Raw genomic sequence first — 19,058 nt, 5'->3', positions numbered from 1 at the left:
AAGTGGGGGAAGGCTTTGTGAAATTTTGGGGGGTAGGTGGAGGAGGAGGAGTGGCGAGCAGGAGTGGGGAGAAGGCTTTGAAAAGATGGTGGGGAGATGTTTTTGCGTAGATGGAGAATGGAAAGAGGGTGGCAGGAAGATGGGGGGAAAGACGATGAGGAAAACCGTTTTTGGGTAGATGGAGGTTGGAAAAGAGGGTGGTGAGCAGCAGGAGTGTGGAGAAGGCGTTGGGAAAAGACGAGGGGAAAGTTTTTGGATAGATGGAGGAACAAAAGAGGGGGATGAGAGCAGAAGGGAGAAAAAGGGTGTCCAGTGAGAGGGAGAAAACAGTAGGGAAAAGTTTTGGGGTAGATGGATGATGAAAAGAGTGGTGAGCAGAAAAGTAGAGAAGGCTTTGCAAAACGACAGTGGGGAAAAATAGTGGGAAAAAAGTTTTGGGGTAGATGGAGGAAGAAAAAGGGTGACGAGAGGGAGGGGGTCAAAGGTGGTTGGGAGAAGAAGGTGGGGGACAAAGTTTTTGGGTAGATCTTTTTTCTGACTTCTTAAATCAGGTTATTTGTATTTTTGCTTTGAGTAGTTTGAGTACTTTATATATTTTGTGTTGCATTAACCCCTTGCCTGATGCATAGTTTGCAAATACTTTCTTCCATTCTGTGGATTGTTTCTTCATTTTACTGATTGCTTCCGCTACTTTGCAGAAGCTTTTAAGTGTGATGCAATTGTATTTTGTCTATTTTTGCTTTTTGTTGCTTGTGCTTTTGATGTACATATTTGGAAATTTCTTGCCCTAGCCAGTTTCACGAAGCATTTTCCTATGTTTTCTTCTCTAGTAGTTTCATAGTTTCAGGTCCTACATTTAAATCTTTATTTTGAGTAAACTTTTGTGTATAATAAGATAACAGCCTAGATGGATTCTTGTACATGTGGGTTTTGGGTTTTCCTAGCACAGTTTATTGAAGAGATTGTCCTTCCCCAATGTGTGTTTTTGGTGCTTTTGTTAAGAGTTTACTGAAAGCTTGAATTTGTTTCTGAGTTCTCTATTCTGCTTCATTAGTCTATGTCGGTCTGTCACTCGTCTCTCTGTCTCTCCCCCTTTTTTTTTTTTTTTTTGCCACTACCATGCTGTTTTGGTTACTAGATTTGTGGTATATTTTAAAATCAGGTAGTGTGATGCCTTCAGTTTTTTTCTTTTTATTCAAGATTGTTTTGTCTATCTGAGGTATTTTGCATTTCCATATGAATTTTAGGAATTTTTTTTTTTTTTTTTTTCGAGACGGAGTCTTGTTCTGTTGCTGAGGCTGGAGTGCACTGGCATGATCTCGGCTCACTGAGAACTCTGCCTCCTGGATTCAAGCAATTCTCCTGCCTCAGCCTCCTGAGTAGCTGGGATTACAGGCGTGCGCCACCATGCCCAGCTAATTTTTGTATACATAGTAGGGAAAGGGTTGCACCATGTTGTTCAGGCTGGTCTCAAATTCCCGACCTTGTGATCCACATGCTTTGGCCTCCCAAAGTGCTGGGATTACAAGTGTGAACCACCGTGCCCGGCCGTTTCTGTTGTTTTTTTTTTTTCCTATTTCTATGAAGAATATCTTTCCTAATTTAACATGGATTCCATTGATTCTGTAGATCACATAGGGTGATATAGATATTTTAACAATAATCTTCTAGTGCTTGGACATGGGATATCTTTACATTTACTTGTGTCTGCTTTAATATCTTACATGCTTTATATGTTTTATAGTTTTTTTTTTTTTTTGAGACGGAGTCTAGCTCTGTCGCCCGCGCTGGGGTGCAGTGGCCGGATATCAGCTCACTGCAAGCTCCGCCTCCCGGGTTTACGCCATTCTCCTGCCTCAGCCTCCCGAGTAGCTGGGACTACAGGCACCCGCCACCTCGCCCGGCTATTTTTTTGTATTTTTTAGTAGAGACGGGGTTTCACCGTGTTAGCCAGGGTGGTCTCGATCTCCTGACCTCGTGATCCGCCCGTCTCGGCCTCCCAAAGTGCTGGGATTACAGGCTTGAGCCACCGCGCCCGGCCTGTTTTATAGTTTTAATTGTGAGATCTTTCACCTTTTTGGTTAAGTTTATCTCTAGGTATCTTTTTTGGGGGGCATTGCGTAACTACTGCAATGAAATAGCTTTCTTGATTTCTTAAGTGTTTCACTATTGGTACATGGGTGTGCTACTCAGTTTTATATATTGATACTGTATCTTGCAACTTTATGAAATGTTTATTATTTGTAGTAGGTTTTTTTTGTGGAATCTTTAGGGTTCTCCATATATATATGACCGTGTCACCTGCAAACAGTGACTATTTGACTTCCTTTTATTTCCAATTTGGAAGCCTTTTTTTCATTCTCCTAAGTCCTCTAGCTAGGACTTCAAGTACTGTGATGAATAAAAGTGGTAAAAGTAGCCACACTTGTTCCAGATCTTAGATGAGGAGCTTTGTCATATACGGACTTTGTCATATGAGTTCTACTATTGAGACCTTCTCATGCATTTTTCAGTTCATCAATTGCATTTTTCAGCTTTGAGGTTTCTGTGGCCTTTTTAAATGACTTCTCTTTGTTAAATTTCTTTGATAAATTTCTGAATTACTTCTCTATATTTGAATTTCATTGAGTATCCTCAAAACAGCCATTTTTTACTTCCCTGTCTGGAGAGTCTCACATCATTTTTTTTTAAAATGGTGTCTTATTTCATCACCTCTGCTGGAGTGCAGTGGCACAATCTTGGCTCACTGCACTCTGCCTCCCAGGTTCAAGAAATTATCCTGTCTCAGCCTCCCAAGTAGCTGGGACTACAGGCACCTGCCACCACACCTAGCTAATTTTTGTCTTTTTAGTAAAGATGGGGTTCCACCTTGTTGGTCAGGCTGGTCTCGAACTCCTGACCTCAGGTAATCCACCTGCTTCGGCCTCCCAATGTTCTGGGATTACAGGTGTGAGCCACCACACCCAGCTGAGTCTCATATCTTAAGCCCACCTGGGTTAGTCACTGGTGACTTATTTATTGTTTGGTGAGGTCATATTTCCTTGAATGTTCTTAATGCTTTTGAGCATATGTTCATGCTTGGGAGTTGAATAAGTGGGTATTTATTCCAGTCTTTGCAGTCTGTTCTTGTTGTGCTTGTCCTTCTTCAGTCTTCCAGAAATTCCAAGAAATTCAAGACTGTTGAGTTCCCCAAGCCTGTGGTCACTGCAGCTGTTTCAGCACCAGAGAGGGCACCTTAATTAAGCTCAGATTCACTGTGGCTTCTGCAGACTGAGGTCCCTGGTGGCCGTGACAGACTTGGAGAAGATAAGGGAGTGATTCCCTGGGTTCCCAGGCAAAGTTCTTCATTTACGTCCCTCTTCTCCTTGCAAGGAATCTGGACACCAAGCTTTGTGGATCTGGGAGAAGTGTGATTTGGGCACTCTCATGGCCACTGCAGCTGGCGTCACACACCCAAAGCCCACAGCCTCCCAGACCAGAGCAGCACTGGGGCTTGTCTGAGTCCTGTGACCTCACTGCTGCTGACTGACTTAGGTTTCTAAGGCAGGTTAGTCTGCTGTTGATGAAGCTGGTCAGGGTTTGGGTCCATCCTGGCTGGGATGAGGGACACTATTCTGCCTGATGCTGTGTCCACTGTGTTAGGGCTTGATACTGGGTTCTCCTCTTTCTTGCGTAGGGAAGGAATTCTCTCTGCACTGCACTGCCTGGAGTTGGGATTGGGGTAACACAGGCAACCCTGTGGCCACTGCAGCTGATGTCACGTACGAAGTCCACAGCTTCCCAGACCAGCACATCGTTGGTTATTGCAGCTCACCCAAAGACCAAAGTGACTCTGGCCTGCCTGTCACTGACGTTTATTTGGGGCTTGAGGCCACTTGAATCAGCTGGTAGTGAAGCAAGTCAGGACTCAGGTTTGTCCCACCAGGGCAGTGGATTCCCTTTTAGGCCAGGTTATATCTAAATGCTCTGTCAGTGGGCACTGGCCTGGAATCAAAGGCCATGGGGTTCTGCCCAGTGTTGTGCTTTACTATAGCAGAGCTGGCACTGGGCTCCAAGGCAAAGTCCCATGGGTCCTTCCTTGTCTCTTTTGCTAGAAGTGGACACATTCTCTGTACTGCCCTGCCTGGGGTTGAGGGAGGGGCAGTGCAGGCACTGCAAGACTGTCTTTTCACCCTCTTTAATGTGTCTTCTATTGTTATTAAGCTAAAACCACACTCTGTGATCTGTCACCTGATTTCTGTAGCTCTTGTGAAGGTATTCTCTTGCTTGGATTGTTGGACGGTGGTTCAATTTAATGTTCTTGCAGAGACACAATCACTGAGATTCTATCTTCCATCTCCCTCCACCTCTTCTCATTTATTTAGTTCTTCTTCAATTTATTTCAGCAATATTTTGGAGGTTTCAGAGTATGAGTTTTGAACTGCTCTTGTTAATTTCTAAATGTATTACTTGTTTTGTTGCTATTATAAATGGGATTGTGTCTTTGGTATAATTTTAAGGCAGTTCATTGACAGTATATAGAAATAAAATGAGTTTTTAGTATTGTGTTTATATCTGGAAACCATGCCAAATTCATTTTGAATACTGTTCTACTGAATTTCTTAGAATTACGTATGTATACGAGATCATGCCATCTATAAATATAAATAATTTTATTATTTTATTTTCAATCAGTATGTTTTCAATTTTCTATTCTTTACTAACTGCACCTCACTAGAATCCACAGTATAATGTTGAGCAGAATTTGCAAGAGTGGACATTCTTTTAACTAATCTTACCAGGAAAGGATTCACCCTTTCATTGCTGAGTGTAATGATAGCTGTGGGTTTCATAGATAACTACCACTAGTTTCAGGAAGTTATCTTACTGTCCATAACTGGAGTGTTTTCATGATGAAAATATCTACTATTTTCTCAAATGCTTTCCGTCTGTTAAGATGCTCATATATTTTGGTCTTTTACTATATTACTATGGTGTTTGCATTCATTGATTTTTCAACCATTAAATCAATGGTGCCTTCCTGGGGTCAATCACATCTGCACACAGTGCATGATCTATTTTATATGTTGGTGGATTCAACTTGGCAGTATTTTGTTGAAGATTTTTGATTTTATAAAACAGAAATACTGGTCTATATTGTTTTATGATTCAGTTTTGGTGTCAGAGTAATCCTGTTTGTAAAATGAATTGGGAAGTGTTCTCCCCCCCCTTTTATTTTCTGCAGCAGTGGGTGAACGATTGATATTCATTTCTTAGAGTGTTTGATTCACCTGGGAAGCTAGCTGAGATGAGATTTTTATTGTAAGGTTTTAAAATTACAATCCAATCTTTTAACCTTCCATAGATCTATTTATATTTTTTATTTCTTCTTTAGACTGTTTTAGTTTCTGTCATTCTAGGACTTCATCCATTCTATCTAGGCTGTCTGTCTGTTTTGGCATAAGATTTTCATTGCATTCTCTTTTAAATCATTTTTATTTTGTAACACTGGCAGTGATGTGTTCTCTTCTCTTGCCGATTTTAGTAATTTGAGTCTCTTGTCTTTTTTTCTTGCTTGGCCTGAGTAAACATTTGCCAATTTTTTTTTAATCTTTCCAAACATTTAATTGTGGTTTATTGATTTTCTCTGTTTCATATTCCCTTTCTGTTTTCTTAACTCTATCCCTCCCCACCATTTTTTTCCTTTTTTTTTTTTCTCTTGAGACAGAGTCTGGCTCTGTCACTGGCTAGAGTGCATTGGTGTGATCTTGGCTCACTGTGACCTCTGACGAGTTCAAGTGATTCTCCTGCCTCAGTCTCCCTAGTGGCTGGGATTACAGGCATACACCACCAGGCCCAGATAATTTTTGTATTTTTAGTAGAGACAGGGTTTCTCTGTGCTGGTGAGGCTGGTCTCAAACTCCCGACCTCAAGCAGTCTGCCCACCTCGGCCTCCCAAAGTGGTGGGATTACAGGTGTGAGCCACCCTGCCCGGCTGGCTTAACTCTTATGAATGTTTGTCTTTAGGAACATTGTATTTGGTTAATTAAAATGTAAGATTTTGGAGCATCAACTGTTCTCTTATATGAAAATAAAAGCATGAATTGGGAAATAATGGGTTCCCCAATTTTTTTGTGGCGGGAACAAAACAACTATCCATGTACATACAGTTTTTGGTTCCCCAGATCATTGAGCCAACTTGGCCAAAATAAGTAACCCCTCATTCCACATCTCAAGAAGGTGGTCTTGCCTTCCTTGGAGACACTAAAATGAATTCGCTGGATATAGTTACTTTTAAGTATATCAGTTTACTTCATGTCCCATTTTCAACCAGTTACTGTACCTGGAGTAATTAACAGAATCAAATTCTGTCATGCACAGGTAAATAAGTAAATTCTATCATTTAGTACCTAAATTCTGCGTATATATTTATATACCTATATTTTACTTGTAATTCAGTGAAAATAAGGCTTTGTATGTATGCGCTGTGTAAAATATGCTGTCTATATTAATTCTCATGATAGTAAAGAATAGATTGAGTAATGGAATGTATTTGAATTTTAAATTTATCTTTCATTTAGTAGCAGAAATAAAATCTTAGCCCTTGACTTGGTAAATACCTCCATTTAAATTAAGATTTTACTTTAGCAGAAACAAAATGTATCTTAATGGGATGATAATTCACTAGTTTACCTCTGATGAATGTCAGTTGGTATTTTATCCATTGTGGAATGACACAGCATCAAAATAAAATAGAATACACTTAGTTAAAAACACAAAAATTATCTTATTGATTAATTTAGACATCAGAAGTTTACATTATAAAATCAAAGGTACTTTTGGTTTTTGTTTTGTTTTTAGAATATTAGCGTATACCTATCAAACATGAACCATAGTAAAGTTCAGTAACACTTTTCATTCCATTTTCAAGTAACCTGAGTTTATGGGTCAGGTTGAAAAGCTTTTAGATGAGTCATTTATGTTTCTGCATGTATTCAAATATTTGTTTGTATATCATGTAGACAACATAAGAAAATATGCACGTATGTAAGCGATTGCATAGAATGGTAAAGAATACATTCTTTTTTTTTTTTTTTTTTTTGAGACGGAGTCTCGCTCTGCCGCCCAGGCTGGAGTGCTGTGGCCGGATCTCAGCTCACTGCAAACTCCACCTCCAGGGTTCACGCCATTCTCCTGCCTCAGCCTCCCGAGTAGCTGGGACTACAGGCAACTGCCACCTCGCGCGGCTAATTTTTTGTATTTTTTAGTAGAGACGGGGTTTCACCGTGTTAGCCAGGGTGGTCTCGATCTCCTGACCTCGTGATCCGCCCGTCTCGGCCTCCCAAAGTGCTGGGATTACAGGCTTGAGCCACTGCGCCCAGCCAAGAATACATTCTTAAAAGAAATAAGAGAGTAAGATGCATTCACTTAATGTTCCAAATAGGTCTCTAGTATCTCAAATGCACTATTCACCCATTACTTTCAAACAGTGTATCAGAGCTAGGCACCGTGGCTCATGCCTGTAATCTCAGCACTTTGGGAAATTGACATGGGTGGATCACTTCAGGTCAGCAGTTCCAGACCAGTCTGCCCAACTTGGCAAAAACCTGTCTTGACTAAAAATCAAAAAAAAAAAAAAAAAAATAGGCATGGTGGCACACCCCTGTAATGCCAGTTACTTGGGAGGTCGAGGAACCAGAATCATTTGAACCTGGGAGGCAGGGGTTGCAGTGAGCTGAGATCATGCTACTGACTCCAGCCTGGGCAACAGAGCAAGACTCTCAAAAACAAAACAAAACAAAACAAAAAACATTATATCATGGTATGTGATTAATCTGAATTCAAAAAATTTTAACATAAACTAAATGAAAATTATTATACAAAATTTTGCTTGTTATCTGTTTTTAATTCACTAGCAATTCAAATCTTGCTGAGAATATTTGCACTGTAAATATTTTTCTCATTGTTGGTTATATTCAAATTTGCTCTCATTTTCAGAGCAACCTGTATAAAATTATTAAAATTGTACATAGCTTGAAATAATATGTTGAATATAATTATCATGTGATACATTTATATTCAATAATTAAAAGCACATGACAATGCTTTTACCTGATCTTAATATTACTTAACCTTAGAAATATAGAATAAATGATAGGAATAATATGGGAGACAAGACTGTGAGAAGCCACGTGTTGTATATCTTTATTGTTTTTATTAAACTTTTTTCCCCACTGCACTTACAACTAAATTTGTCACGGACCATGGTAACTCTTATTGTAATCTTACTGTAGGTACATTCTCTTAAAAGCGTAAATAAAATACATGATCAAAGTCAAACATATGTGCAAGGAAAATATAGAAAATTTAAGTTATAAAAAGCTACTGTTGGTCACTGGCAGCCCTAACGCAGGCAGAGCTGAGAGTGCAGTCACCCAGGTCTGCAGCGGCAGCAGGCTGAGGCCAGTGGAGATGACCCCGATGAGCCCACTTCAGGTCGGGGCTGAGTGTGGGCGCATGGTTCTTGGCATTGTGTGACCCAGTCCTGGCCAACCACCGTCCTCTGTGTGTGTAGGTGTCTGTGGGCCCCAGAGCCCTGCACCGCCCATCCCAAGGCCGCAAGAAGGCCTTCTGCCTGAGACAGTATCAAGGCTGCAGAGTTTTCCTCCAAAGCTACACCTCGATTGGAAGGGGCAAGTTGGAGGACTCTGAATGGTAGCCATGGAGAGATGGCAGAGTTGCCACTGTCACTTTGCAGTGCCTGTAGGACTTAGAGAGCCTGGAGCCTCGGTTCCTTGAACAGCACCCAGATCACCCTGTATCTGGGACACAGTTCATTCCCCCCTTCCCTAATTCTGGAGTAAAATCTTGAGGGCTGTCATCTGTGGAAGCCACCTTGTCCCTTCAGCCATAGATACAGAAATAGTGCCATCGTTCCAGGAGACTCCAGCTGGATCGAGCTGTCACCTCAGTAACCTGTTGAGCAGCCGGAAGCTGATGGCTCTGGGGGTCTTGCTTGCTGGCTCCTGGTCATACATCTTCTGGTCAATGTGAGGCTGCTGTGCCTTCTGTCTGCATTGCTAGCGGTGCTGGGAGGATGGCTGCGCTCCAGCGTCTCTGGAGTGGCTTCAGATCCACTGCTCCTAGAAGGCTTCATCCCATTGGCCACCTGTCCTCTATGTCCTAAGGCAGAAAGACAGCTGGAACAGGAAATCAACTGCACCAACCTGATGTGATTATTTGAGATTTTGTGCTATCCTGGTACCGTTCTGTGAGTCAGGAGCCAGCCTTTGAGGAGGAAATGGAGGCAGCCATGAAAGGGTTGGTCCAGGGGCTTCGGAGGAGGATGAGCATGATGGACCATCATGCTCTTGCCCAGAGTGTTCTGATTCTCTGCCGTTGTCACCTGCAGAGCTACGTTCAGTCAAAGGAGGCCATTACAGGGAAGAATGGTCCAGTTGAGCCTTCCCACCTCTGGGAGGCTTACTGCCGGGCTACTGCCCCACATCCTGCTGTGCACAGCTCCAGTGCTGAAGTCACCTACACACATGGCGTTGGGAATTTGTTGCTTCAAGGGCTGGTGCCCAAATCCCACTTAGAGACTCATACCGGACGTCATGCCGTGGTCGAACTCATCCCATGCAGTGTAATCTTCCCACTGATGAGCAGGCTGTCAGATCCTGACTGGATCCACCTTGTACTCATGGGCATCTTTTCCAAGGCCAGCGATCCAGCACCCTGCCCAGCCAGTGCCCCTGAACAGCCCTCAGTGCCCACATCTCTGCCACTGATTGCTGAGGTACAGCAGCTTCCAGAAGGGAGAGCTCCTTCTCCAATAGCAGCCCCAGGGTTCCTAAGTTAACAGTGAATCAGAGAGTCCTGCAGGCCCCTCCTCAGGGGTTGAAGAAGGCCACACAAGCTGTAGGGGGAGATTTGGGTGGGATGTCTGAAGAAAGAAAAGTAGGAAATAACTCATCACATTTCCTACAGCCAAATATTTGAGGCCCCCTGTTCTTATGTGAAGACTCAGAACTGGAGTCTCTGCTGTCTGAACTAGGCTTAGAAACCATCATGCTCGTGACTCCAGGCCACTTTCTCTCTGTCAGGATTCAGGATGCCCTGTGTGCCCTAGAGGGTTTCCAGGCTCTGGAACCCAAAGATGGTGAGGGAAGGAGAGAGGCTGAAGGAGAAGAGGCTGAGGAGGGTCCAGGGACAGAAACAGAGACAGGCCTGCCTGTCTCCACACTGAACTTCTGCCCAGAGATCCAGATTGACACAGCAGACAAGGAGATAGAACAAGGAGATGTTACCACCTCCATTACAGCTTTGCTGGAGGGGCCGGAAAAGACCTGCTCCTCACGGCTCTCATGCTTAGAAAAGGATTTCGCCAATGATGTGAGTTACCTTGATCCTAGTGTGCCACCAGTTGTGCTTTCCTCCTCTCCACCTGGTCCTCTCAGCTCAGCCACCTTCAGCTTTGAGCCCCTAAGCAGTCCAGATGGCCCAGTTGTCATCCAGAACCTTCATATCACTGGCACCATTACAGCCCGAGAGCACAGTGGCACCAGATTCCACCCATGCACACTGTGTACTGTGAAATATGAGACAGCCCTTGACGGTGACAACAGCAGCAGCCTGCAGCAGTTGGCCTGCCACACTGTGAATCATCGCTGTCGGGTTCTTGAATCTGCAGGTCATCAGGAGAAGAAACCAGATCTACGAAAGTTCATTAAAAATGTGAAAGATCCTAAAAAGTTCTTTCCAGATCTTCCATTTGGAAACATGGACAGTGACAGAGTAGAAGCCTGTAAGAGCCTCCTAGAATAATTCCTAAAGCGACTCTGTGCCGTTCCGGAGGTCACTGACAGTGAGGAGGTGTAGGAGTTCCTTGCTCTGAACACAGATGCTCGTATTTCCTTTGCCAGGAAACAATTTACGGTCTCTAGAATAGAGAAGATGGTGGTGAATATCATTGTGGACACCCTAAAGACAGTGTTTCCTTGCTCTGAATCCCAGAGCCTTACAGAGGAGCTGAGTGAGGCCGAGACTGAAAGCAAGTCCCATACAGAAGGCAAGAAGGCTAGCAAGTCCAGGCTGTGGTTCTCATCCAGTAAAATTTATCCCGCAGTAAGAGAAGAGAAAGAGAGAGAGAAAGAGGAAGGAAGGAAAGAAGGAAGGAAGGAAGGAGAGATTTATTATGAGAAAAGAGTTCCTGTGATTATGAAAGATGACAATCTCAGTATTTCCAGGGTGAGTTGAAATGTTGGAGGCACACGCAGAAGAACCAATGGTGTAGTTCTTGTTTGAGTCCAGAAATTGAGAACCAGGAGAGCTGATGGTGCAGTTCCAGTTAAACAACCAGCAGGATGAAGACCCAGGAGGAGCCGATATGCCAGTTTCAGTATGAAGGTAGGAAAAATTCTCCCTTACTTGGAGGAGGTTCGGCCTTTTTGTTCTATTTAGCTCTTCAGCTGATTGGATGAAGCCCACTCACATTAGTGAGGGCTAGCTGCTTCCTGGTCATCCTCCCTTATCTGTAGTTCTGCATTTTCATTAACACATGGTCAAGCATGATTCAAATATGTCAAACAGGAAATTTCAGAAGTAAACAATTCGTAAGTTTTAAATTACATGCCATTTGGAGTAGCATGAGGCAGTCTCACAGCACCCTACACCATCCCTGGTAGGATGTGAATCACCCCTTTGCCCAACAGATCCTTTCTGTATACACCACCCACCCATTAGTCACTTAGTAGCTGCTTGGTTCTCAGCTTGACTGTTGCAGTATAGCAAGGCGGGGCAGTGTTGGTGTTCTAAGACCCCGTATTGTACTTCGTAATGGCCCCAAAGTGTAATAGTGGGGATGCTGGTAATTTGAATATGCCAAAAGTAAAGTGTGTCCTCTAAGTGAAAAAGTGAAAGTCCTCAACAAGGAAAAATGTTGTGTGTTGAGGCTGCTAAATTCACAGTGAAAGTGAATTTTCTATCCATGAAATAGTGAAGAAGAAAAGAAATTCAGGCTGTTTTTGTTTTCCTATCTCAAACTGCAAAAGTTATAGCCACAGAGTGTGGTAAGTGCTTGGTTAAGATGGAAAAGGCTTTACATTTGTGGGTGGAAGAGATGAACAGAAATATGTCCTGATTGACAGCCATCAGATTCAGAACTATTTGTGGTTGCAGGCATACACTGAAGATTTTTGAAGCTATCTCCCTTCCAAGGATAAGAAGAAACTACTGTACTCAGTGTACCAATGCACATGTTTATCTCATCCAAAACACCCTCACAGAGAGACCCAGAATAGTAATAGATAGCGGAGTACCTAGAGGAGCAGTTACAAACAAAATTTACAATCACCTGTAGTTAGAGTCCTAATTTCCTAATTAAACTTGCTCTTTATTTAATTTAGTCAGCATTTTGACTGAAATCCTTGTAAAGAGTATAGTAAAAATTATTGATATTTGCATATAACACTGTCAAAAATATAGAAATTCCATTTTTAATGTATGCAGTGACTTAAAATTTAGAGTATATTTTCATATTTTTTATTCCGTTGGATCCTAACAGCTTTATTTTATGGTATATGCTCTCATCTTTATTTTTCCAAATGACTATATATATAATTAAATTCTACTTTGATTGTTAAAAAGGATGACATTTTTCTGTTATGTTAATTTTACTTAAATTATATATATGAATTTATTTTCCACATATTCCATACTGAAAACTACTTTATAGAAGCTTTTTGATATATGCTGATAATGTTTATAACCAGAATCTAGTGGTTTCTTTTGCAGCATTTGCTGACTGAATAAATGCATATCACTATTGATTGTATGCTGGTCTATGGCACTCCAATTTGATACTATATCCAGATGAATACAGGTACAAAATGATAAATGAGTCATTCATGAATAGATGCCATTAAATTACAAATGAGTGCAGGGTATAGAGCTTGTGTTTGATATCACAGTTGATCTCGTAGTACTAATCACCAAAATTTTAAAATTAACCTTTCTAAGTGTTTTAACAATTTCTGAATTTATCATTTAAAATGGTACATGATTAGTAAAAGGACAAAATATTCTGTGATCATCAGAAGCTCATATGTATATTATCCTTAAGACATAGATTTTCAAGTTAACTATTTCAGTATCTACATAAAGAAATTATCTAAACATCAGTGGTACTCCTCTTTGATAAATAAAACCATAGTACTTGAAAATTTGTTTATTATTTTGATAAATGTTAAGACTCTACCATAGCCACTTGGATTGGAAATGGTTATATGAAAGAAAAGGGCATGGGCTTTCTAATCAAATAGTCTAGAATATTCTTTTAAGCTTTAGCACTTACGAGTGATATAACCTTAAGCAATTTACCTCCTAATGTTTAGATAGGTAGGTAGGTGATAGACAGGTACACATCTAGTGCAGAGTTTGGCATGTAATAATTGGTAAATTAACATACATTTATTCTTTCCCATAAATTTTACATCCTATTAGATTAAATGTGTGTATTACCCATTGATTGAAAAACACAGAGCGAAGGCCAGAATGAGAGAGAGAGAGAGAACAAGAGGGGGCACAAAAGAGTGTATCTGGAGAAAACTTAAATATCTGCATGTAAATGCTGCTTCCACTTTTGTTATGATTAAGTTAAAAATACATTATTACTGTTGATTAATATATTCAGAAATAAGCTTTAAAAGCTTATTTCTTTTACTTAAAGTTTATTTATTTTACTTAAAGTTTACTTATTTCTTTAACTTAAAGTTAAGCCATTACTATTTTATAATTCAAATAACAATAGTTTACTTTCCATTTTCTTCCAACTTGTATTAATAATTATATGCCTGGTCAAGATTAATATACTGGTCAAGATTAAACTGGGGTAACATAAACACGGGGAATCAATGAAGCCATCCCTTCCTTTCTTGTATGCTTTCTCCTCTAATTTATTCCTTTTTCCAGTAAGGCACAGGTAACATCTTATATTCATACTTTGACATTAAAGTTTATATCAAAAATTTGCCCTATCAAACCTAACAGTGAAAGATCTGCCACAACATAACAGCACAATACTTGCTTATTCAATTCAATCATTTCTATAATCAAATTCAAATTATATTTCATCTTGTTTTCAACTTGTTACTTGAGTACCATAAAACAAGTTGGATTATGATCATTATCATATCCACCATAATCTGAAGACATACGAGATGACTGCTAATCAACTATGAAAAATGTCTGAGTATAAGACTAGCAATAGGAACAGGCAAGGGGCAAATACAATTCTGGAGAGGGAAAGAAACAGTATAACCCACATGATTAATGTTTCTCCACTTAGCTTATTTTTTATAGTACAAACATGGCCAATTTTTATTTACTTTGATAGGCTTTAATGCCTGCACATTTGAAATATTTTAATAGTCTTGATATTTTGTTTTTCAGAAGAGAATATAAAAAATTTATATTAATGTCACCTTATGCCTTTTCTGACTTTTTAAAAGAGACTCAAAATGCATTCTGATACATATTAAAATGTTTGTTTTTTAACGACAAGCCCTATGACATTATGTCTTACAATATTACGTGTGCTAATCTCCTGAGACCTCTTGCTTTCATAAATTGTCAACCAACTGGGAGGTGATTTTCATTCTTGAAATTCAAAAATCCCGCTTCAAAGCAAAGTGCTGTCATAATGGGAAGCATAATTCAAATTAACTAAAATCAAAAGTCAGAGTTTTCTGAAAGCAAAACAGAATCCAAGCAACTTTTGTCATGTCAGCACTCTGTCGTGGTGAGTTCCTACAGTTTTATGTTGCCTTGGCATCCATTTTGAATGGCAGTTTAACTTTCTCATACCAGAAGCAGAGTCCAGTTATCCATGACACAGTTTCTAGATCTACATCCCACCGGCATCAAACTGGTGGCCAGAGACAAGAACTTAGAAGCGTTTTCTGACTAATATATTTGGCTCCCCACTTTCTTGCCACTTTTTTAAAATGGAAAATTTAGGGATTTGTCCTTGAACTTCAAGTCACCCACACTCTCTTCCCTTATATATACCACTAGTTGCCACTCACTCTCTCTCTCTCTCTTTTGCCTTGACTCTTCATTCCTGTCTTGGATGACCCAGGGACAGAGGACTGCCTTCATTATGCTCTCCCTGCCCAGGTTCAAGTAGAAATCTTTGAACTAGTTCTTGTCGTAGTGGTATATGGAATATGTGCCTTCCATTTGGAAAACTAGGGGCTGCTCCAGGCCAGGATTTCCCTGGAACACCAGAGGAAACACAAGGTCAGGATCTTAGCACCAGAGTGATGGTCAGACAGGCATAAAACTGGACATGGTCACACAAGAACCACACACAAGGACCTCTGACAATATAAACAAGTTTCCTGTGTGAGGACCCGTATCCCCTTTCCCAGGTCTCAGGTTGGACAACTAAGCCTAAGGCCATCTGCCAGGCAGAAGAAGTATCTCATGGCAGGCACACTGTAAACACTCACATCCAGCTCCCCTTCATTTCATGTTAAGACAGGGTTGCTAGGGTGACTAGCCACTGTGGCAGCTGCTGGAATCCCAATTTAGCTAGGCACTCTCAAAGCATCTATAACGCCTAATTCTTTTTACTCTTATTAATGTTTGTACAATATCAAGTTAACATAAATGTTCTCTTACAAGTGTGCCTTTCATGTTATAATTCTTATAAAATGAAAGCCTCTCTAAAGCCATTTTAAGAACTTAAATAACATTTACAAGTGCAATTACCTTAATGATCTGAGAATGGCATCTCCAGCTAATGCTGTTACTCCTTAGTGGTATTGGCCTAAGTGAAGTGAGAAATAAGGAGGAATGTAGAGTTGTTGGCAGGGTGCTTTTATGGACTTAATATGTGAACTGAATCAAGTCACAAGGCCTGTGTCCAAAAAACCCTTTTTGATGTCTGACAACTCAATGGCCAAGTACATATAAATATTTTTGTCTTGAATGCTTTCTTTAGAAAATGTTTATTAGTTTGCATATTGATGACGGTTAAGCTGTTGCATGTAAAGTATTTATTTTAAATCATGAACACTATTGCTATATTTACTTTTCATTTATTTAGAGGCAAACATATTATATTCCAGGATAATATGCTAACTTTGAACTATAAATCTGAAATTTGAAATATTGTCCACTAAGATTAACTTTTATAAATTTAATAGTATTGCCTTTTCTTCTGATAGAAAAATTATAAGTGATAATCACCTAATTATCACTAAATAATTACAGAAAGGTTTATACATTTATAGTTTTAAGTAGGAAAGGAAGCAAACATAATTATTCAGAAACTACTTTCAAATAGTTTATAATTTATCATCCCTCTCTAGGTATTATTGCAGTTTATATTTACCTGCAAAGAGTTATTTGTTTAAGAATATGTAATAATATAAATTTAATTTATAAATGGTGAATACAAATTACTGCATATAAATTTTGGTGTCAGGAGGAAATTCAGATGTTAGTACCCTATAGTAAATAACTTTTAAAAAACTTCTCTTTTTAGAAAAAATGAAAGTAATCTCTTCAGTTAATCAAATAACTAGTACTCGATACAATACTGAACATTCAAAGAAACACAGGTGTTTCCAGAAAATTTACAGAATAATTACTCCATTTCCAAATATGTGTGGGTGTCAGTTTTATATCCAGAAGGAATAAGACCACATTTAAGAATTATTTCAAAGAATAATAAAATACAGTATCACAAAGAAAACACATTATCAATAGGGAAAACAAAAGCCTTGATAAGACCATAAAACTAATAATCAATTATAGATTTGTGTAATTAATTTTAAAATATTAATAAAGTCAAAGTAAGCGAATATGGATTTTTATGTGAAATAGTGATTTCTTTTTCCAAAATCCTAGGTGATGTAACATAGAATGGAATATTTTGAGAATTGTTAATATCTTGAAACTAAGCATACTTTATGGAAGAAAGCAATGTGGCTTTTAAAATTTATCTTAAAGCAGCTTTAAAAATTGTTGTATTGGCCGGGCGTGGTGGCTTGTGCCTGTAATCCCAGCACTTTGGAAGGCCAAGGCAGGTGGATCTCCTGAGGTTGGGAGTTCGAGAACAGCTTGGCCAACGTGGTGAAACCCTGTCTTTACTAAAAATACAAAAATTAGCCAGGCGTGGTGGAAGGCACCTGTAATCCCCACTACTTGGGAAGCTGAGGCAGGAGAATCGCTTGAACCTGGGAGGTGGAGGTTGCAGTGAGCTGAGATGGTGCCTCTGCACTCCAGCCTGGGTGACAGAGCAAGAGTCTGTCTCAAAAATATGTATGTATATATATTAAAATGTATATAGATCGGCGGTTCTCAAATGTGCCCCTTGTTAGAAATGCATATTATTAAGTCTACAGCAAATCTATGAATCAAAATTCTTTGGTAGGGACTTGTAGCCTTGTAATCTGTTTTAACAAAATACTGGTACATTTTTTTTTTTTTTTTTTGAGATGGAGTCTCACTCTGTTGCCCAGGCTGGAGTGCAGTGGCCGGATCTCAGCTCACTGAAAGCTCCGCCTCCCGGGTTTAGGCCATTCTCCTGCCTCAGCCTCTGGAGTAGCTGGGATTACAGGCGTCCGCCACCTCGCCCGGCTAGTTTTTTGTATTTTTTAGCAGAGACGGGGTTTCACCATGTTAGCCAGGATGGTCTCGATCTCCTGACCTCGTGATCCGCCCATCTCGGCCTCCCAAAGTGCTGGGATTACAGGCTTGAGCCACCGCGCCCGGCCCAAAATACTGGTACATTTTAAAGAAATAAATGGACTAAGTTTGCAAAATGCCCAGCGTGACATCTTGAATATACAAAAGCTCAAATGTATTGAAATTGTTTGCAATTGCTATTCTTACAATTTCTTAGAATTGCTATATTAATATTTTTATTAACTGCATTTAAAAATATTTTAAAACTTTTTGATAAGGTCTTTTTTCTCTTGACCAGCATTATTTGTCTAATATTTATGTAGTGTTGGTCTATGCCTTGAATTTCTACATGGAGGTATTGATTGGTCTATGCGCATGCATCATAGTTAGACTTATTTTAATTTTAACCTTTTGTATTACATGGTATTACCTTAGTGAGTACATCTTCTTGTTATCTTTCAATACATTCTTATATCATTCATTTATGGTTTTGTGGGGTTTTTTGTTTGTTTCATTTTTAACTCTTGTATATGCATGACATGGTATTATGAGGAAACAGCAGTAGATATATTGTACAGAGTCCCTGTCTTCACACCATGTAGTTTTCAGAGAGAGAGACAGATCATGTGTTTTCACAAACAAGACACCACTTTACTGATTATCTCTTAGGATGAATTATCTCCGTCCTCTTGACTTCTTAAGTAGCTTTCTAAGAATTTTTCAAATTTTGCTACTTTAGATCATGAAATATCTTGCAGATAATTGGGTGAAAGAAAAGGTGTTATTCTTTCCAGTCTTAAAAACATAATTTTAAAAAAGGTCTCTCAAGCCTTGTTTTCTTCTGTGTATTCTGGTATTCTGCCAGCTTACTCTGTGATTTTGTGATTGTGATTGTGATAGTTAATTTTATATGCCAACTTGGCTGGGCCAGTGTCTTACTCCATTTATGTTGCTATGAGAGAATTCCACAGACTGGGTAATTTTTAAAGAAAATAAATGTATTTCTTGTAGTTTTGGAGGCTGAGAAGTCTCTTATCAAAGTACCAGCATCTGGCAAGGGCCTTCTTTCTGCATCTTCCCACAGCAGCAAGCAGAATGGGAAGAGTGCATGAGAGAGGGAGTGGAAGAAGCCCAAATTTATTCTTCCATCGGGAACCAACTGTTGCAATAACTAACCCACTCCTAGGATACTGTCGTTAATCTATTTATGAACTGATCATCCCTTAAACGTCCCACTTCTCAACACTGTAAAATTGAAGATTTTCACTGCACTCCATGGTGAGGCAATATAGTGTATATACACACACACATGCAAACACAGTCTACTGTTGAATTGATCTGTAAGTTATCTTAATGAGAGCTTTTGGGGCTTTTTAAAACCA

General features: G+C 39.7%; 1 pseudogene; it reads left to right on the top strand.

Annotated features, from left to right (window-relative positions):
- Positions 1 to 19,058, top strand: part of LOC105514382 — a 35,682-nt pseudogene that overhangs the window by 3,085 nt on the left and 13,539 nt on the right.

This window comes from Colobus angolensis, unplaced genomic scaffold (genome assembly GCF_000951035.1).
Source record: "Colobus angolensis palliatus isolate OR3802 unplaced genomic scaffold, Cang.pa_1.0 Scaffold243, whole genome shotgun sequence".
NCBI classification, from domain to species: Eukaryota; Metazoa; Chordata; class Mammalia; order Primates; family Cercopithecidae; genus Colobus; species Colobus angolensis.
This window is presented reverse-complemented; position numbering and strand designations above follow the sequence as displayed.